At 40.5% G+C, this 5636-nt stretch overlaps 1 long non-coding RNA gene across 2 annotated transcripts; it reads left to right on the forward strand.

Annotated features, from left to right (window-relative positions):
• The first annotated feature begins 1651 nt into the window (after positions 1-1651).
• On the forward strand, positions 1652-4772 carry LOC116366432 (uncharacterized). Of its 2 annotated transcripts, none has more exons than XR_004208276.1 (2): positions 1652-2438; positions 3257-4772. It is a non-coding gene; the product is annotated as an uncharacterized LOC116366432 (long non-coding RNA). The 2 variants fall into 2 exon arrangements; XR_004208275.1 differs by having other exon boundaries at positions 1653-2438; positions 3275-4772.
• The last annotated feature ends 864 nt before the right edge of the window (positions 4773-5636 follow it).

Raw genomic sequence — 5636 nt, forward strand, 5'->3', positions numbered from 1 at the left:
AATAAACCCCAGGAAGAGTAGCTGCTGCCTTGGCAGGAACTAATGGGGATCCATAATAAATACAAATACTTTTATCAATATATTCGTCTCCTTTTACTCTCTGCTTCAAATATGCTAATTAGCATCAAAGTAGACAACATGCAAGACTACAAATCTCTGCAAGCTCCAGCAATTAATCTCTAGCCGACACCTTTCACAGAGCAGTTCACAGAATTGTCCATTGAATAAATGTTGACAATTTAATCATTGCTACATTAAGGCCTGATTTTCGGAGTGCTGCAGAGATGGTGTCCTTCTGGAAGGTTCTCCCGTCTCCACAGTGGAAATCTGGAGCTCTGTCAGAGTGAACATCGGATTCTTGTCCCCCCCACTGGCCAAGGCCCTTCTCCCCCGATGTCTCAGTTTGGCCGGGCGGCCAGCTCTAGAAAGAGTATTGGTGGTTCCAAACTTCTTCCATTTAAGAATGATGGCGGCCATTGTGTTCATGGGGACCGTCAATGCTGCAGACATTTTTTGGTACGTTTCCACAGATCTGTGCCTCGACACAATCCTGTCTCAAATCTGTACGGACATTTCCTTTGACCTCATGGCTTGGTTTTTGCTCTGACATGCACTGTAAACTGTGGGACCTTATATAGACAGGTGTGTGCCTTTCCAAACCATGTCTAATTTATTGAATTTACCACAGGTGGACTCCAATCAAGTTGTAGAAACATCTCAAGGATGATCAATGGAATCAGGATGTCTGAGTTCATTTTCGAGTCTCATAGCAAAGGGTCTGAATACTTAAGTAAATACATTTGCAAAAATGTCTAAAAATCTGTTTTTGGTTTGTCATTATGGGGTTTTGTGTTTAGATTGATGAGGGGAAAACATATTCAATTTTATAATGAGGCTGTAACGTAACTAAATGTGGAATAAGTGAAGGGGTCTGAATATTTAATGAATACACTGTATAACACTGGAAGAGGTTTCTATCATTGGCAGTTTTGTACACAGTCAGGTGATACGTGGTATAGAAAGTCCAATCTTAGGAGAGAACATGGGAGGCACTATACTGTGTGTCTGCAGGTGTCTATCTGGTCAAAACCACTGACACAGGTGCCCCTCCACCCTCTGGTGGGATGGATCATGTCTACAGAGAAACCTACATTCAAATACTTAGATGTGTGTGTATTGGGTATATGTTGTGAAATGATTAGATATTACTTGTTAGATATTACTGCTGTCGGAGCTAGAAACACAAGCATTTTGCTACACCTGCAATAACATTTGCTAAACACGTGTATGTGACCAATAAAATGTGATTCTGATTTGAAATAAACGTCCTATTTATCAAAGGTGCTTTTGGCTGGAGTCAAAATGACTCCAAAGGATTTGAGTTTGTTAAAAGTCCATAATGATACAGAAACACTAAACCAGGATTTAGATTTATTAAGAACAAGTTGATTGACAAAGTCATGAAAAATGGAATAAACCACATTTTGGCTGTGATAAAAGATATGCCTCAGGGGTCAAAATGATCCATGTCAGAACTATGGTTCAATGTAAATATGTAGTGGATCTAAAGTTTGTTTTAAATTCTCACTCATTAAACACGAATCAATCAACACATGCTTTTCTTTGAACGACTTAATATGATAATTAATTTTAATGAAATTAATGAAAAATAAACGTTTGGTTCCTCAACTGCGTTGCCCCTCCAGTCAGCAGATGGCGATGTGCGTCTTTTAGGTTCAGGCGACGCTGCCAGTGTGACGTATAATCTAGTGGACGGGACGCTCCTTCAACAACAACAGTTAGACACCTCGGTAGCTTTATAGCAAACATAGCTACAACATTCACTCTCTTTACACTGTTTTGGTGTATGTTAGTCGCTGTGTATTAAACACACTTCTGTCGTATGTACGTGTTGGCCCATTTAATTATATATTTACGTTGTTTGTCAGCTAGCTGGTTTGCTAAATTAGCTTAGAGCTAGGCTAGTTGCTAATGCTAGCTAGAGAACATCTCCGACCATGAGTTCACTAAGCTGCTCTCCTCCTGCTAAAGAAGAGGAGGTCTTCTGGACGGAGAAAGAAGCTCTCCTGAAAGAGGAGGAGGAAGAGAAGGATGTTACAATTAAAAAAACAAGTAGAGGGTGAGGCTGTTACCGTGAAAGAAGAAGAGAGACGTTTCAGTGAAAGAAAAGGAAGACTCGTTCAGAGTGAAAGAGGAGGAGGATGTTACAGTAAAAGAAGAGGAAGCGGAGAGAGAGGAGGATGCAGTTTATGGAGTGAAAGAGGGGGAGGGGGAGATGACTGTCACATCGATAAAGGAGGAAGAGGAAACTGGATATCTGGGCCCGGTTTCCCCAACGCTTCTTAAGGCATCCTATGGTTCTGACGGTGAACTCAGCCGTAAGATGGTTTTGAGAAACCGGGCCGTGATTAACATTAGTAAGTACTGTCTTAAAAACAGAGGCACAAACTCTGCAGTTGTTGAACTGATGTGTGGTGTTAAAGGGAAATATGTAATTACTACATTTATATTATTTAAAGCCATTGATTCTTGAAGAATATAACACAACCACCTGTTGTACCCCATCAGAACCCCAAATAATATGTTTTACACCAATGTTTAGAAACAATGTAAATCAACACTGTAGAGCCTCAACATGGTTAAAACTATCATGTTGATTTCATGGACGGTCAGTCCTTGCATCCGTAGGTCTGTCTATGAATTTGAGAGTAGTTACATTTCTCCAGACCCATCCATCATCTTATTACCAAAACAGGTGGAATGACATCTTTGTTATTGTTTGAACTGCATATTGGTTGATCGATTGATTTGGCTTTTTTAAAGGGACAACCTAGGATTTAAACAGCAACAAAATGGCTGCCCTGAGACTTGGTTTGGTAAACAGCTGAGGGATGGGGGCTGGAGAAATGTAACCACTCTCACATTCAATTCATTGCCCTTGTGCGCCTATTTTAGCAAACACAGAAAGGGGCCTATATTGGTGACCAAAGGTTGTCTGGCACACTGCTTAGGGGTTCAGCAACTGTAATAACCTATTTATAGCCTACAATCATCGATGTTACTACTAATGTGAAAACAAGACAAAATATGACTATTGTTGCTCACTTGACTGTCTCAAGACAATAATTTTAACATTCATTACAGACATCAATTGTTGGAGAACATCATGGCTACGCTGTTGGCATCACCTTTTACAGTGGATTTCTGCTGTTGTGGGCCTTTAACCATCTGTCAGACTTTGTTGTTCACACAGGAGAGAGACGTGACTATCGTGGATCCTCTGGGGAGCCTCAACATCATGAAGCTGACGAGGCAGAGAAGAGTCCCTCCCGATCAGAACACCTCAAGAAACACCAGTGGAGGCCAACAGGGAAGAAATCTCACTGCTGCTCTGACTGTGGGAAGAATTACTTAAGATCAAATTCACTAAAAGTACACATGGAATTCACACTGGAGAGAAACCTTACAGCTGTGATCAATGTGGGAAGAGTTTTACTCAGTCAAGCAGCCTGTTATCTCACCAGAGAACACACACAGGAGAGAAACCTTACAGCTGTTATCAATGTGGGAAGAGTTTTACTCAGTCAAGCAACCTGGTATCACACCAGAGAACACACACAGGAGAGAAATCTTATAGTTGTGAACAATGTGGGAAGAATTTGACTACATCTAGTCATCTGATTGTACACCAGAGAACACACCCAGGAGAGAAACCTCATAGCTGTGGTCAATGTGACAAGAGATACTCTGATAAAAGATCTCTGATCAAACATCAGAAAATACATTAATGAAGGAGTTGTTTCATGATATCAATGAATTAATGTCACAATGTAGAATGTTTAAACATTGTAGTAGGAGTATTTTAATGATGTCACAATGTAGAATGTTTAAACATTGTAGAAGGAGTATTTGAATGATGTCACAATGTAGAATGTTTTCACATTGTAGTAGGAGTATTTTAATGATGTCACAATGTAGAACACTAAACTGCCCCCTGTTCAATTGATTTCTGCATGATATGGATATTAGCCTCAGGGGGAAAATCCAGGCTCTGAATTGAAAGAGTGATATTTATATGATATAACAGAAAGTGACTCACACAAAAACAGCTGTGTTACACTTACAGCATTGGTGACCCACTGGAATCAAAATGTAGCTAGATGTTTTCTACAAGTTGCCCTCTAACCAGGGAGGTAAAATATATCTCCCATTTCCATGTGTTTTTTTAGTTGTGTTAGTTTCAACAGCACCAACAACCTGATTTCCCCCCTAATTGATATCAGTGATTTATTGCTACTTGTCAGAACAAGTGTTTCTGGTGCTCCTGCATTTTAAAAGGTGCTTGTTTAAGTAATGTGATTATTGTTGCAGATGTTTGTGCAGATGGTACATTTTATGTTTAGGTTTTCAATATCACAAATGGTTTCTGCATATTGGTTATTGATCTGGACACATTAAAACTGTGTTTTGACATTGGGCTGAACCACCAAGCTAAATGTCATTGAAAAGACGTTGAAAAGAAGACGATACCCAACGTCCAATATACGTTTGGTTTTAGTTGAAGGTTTTAAATGTTTATTTTCAGGTTGTTGTTAATAACGACTTGAAAACAACTTCATTTCAATGTTCTTACAGTTTAGACACATTGACTGTTGTGGAAAATATTGAATCAACTATTTCACCAAACCAGAACCTGTGAATTCAACTAGACTTTATTACAAACAGTAACAAAGCTGAACAATTCCATGGAAGAACTGACTCTTCATTCTTAGTACTTGGCTTTTATACAGTCTGACCCTGATATAACATTCTAACCACTAGGCTGCTGCCCCAATAATACACTATATACATGTAATATAGCCTATACAGTCTGACCCTGATATAACATCATCACTCCACTTTATGAATCTACCTGCCGTCCCAATATTGTGAGAGGTGATATTCTCCTGGACCAGACAGCATCACAGGTGGTATTCTCCTGGACCAGACAGCATCACAGGTGATATTCTCCTGGACCAGACAGCATCACAGGTGGTATTCTCCTGGACCAGACAGCTGGGTGAATACACTATATATACAATAGTATGTGGACACCCCTTCAAATTAGTAGATTGGGCCATTTCAGCCACACCAGTTGCTGACAGGTGTTTAAAATTAAGCACACCGCCATGCAATCTCCATAGACAAACATTGGCAGTAGAATGGCCTTACTGAAGAGCTCAGTAACATTCAACGTGGCACCGTCACAGGATGGCACCTTTCCAACAAGTCAGTTTGTCAAATGCCTGGTCGACTGTAAGTGCTGTTATTGTGAAGTGGAACCATCTGGGACCAACAACGGCTCAGCCAAGAAGTAGTGGGCCACACAAGCTCACAGAACAGGACCGTCGAGTGCTGAAGAGTGTAACGTGTAAAAATCGGCTGTACCTGGTTGCAACACTCACTAACGAGATCCAAACGGCCTCTGGAAGCAACATCAGCACAATAAACAGTTTGTCAGGAGCTTCCTGAAATGGGTTTCCACGGCCGAGCAGCTGCATACAAACCTAACATCAATATGGGCAATGTCAAGCGTCGGCTTGAGTGGTGTAAAACTCACAGCCACTGGACTCTGG

The sequence above is a fragment of the Oncorhynchus kisutch genome, unplaced genomic scaffold, assembly GCF_002021735.2.
Source record: "Oncorhynchus kisutch isolate 150728-3 unplaced genomic scaffold, Okis_V2 scaffold1465, whole genome shotgun sequence".
Classification (NCBI taxonomy): domain Eukaryota; kingdom Metazoa; phylum Chordata; class Actinopteri; order Salmoniformes; family Salmonidae; genus Oncorhynchus; species Oncorhynchus kisutch.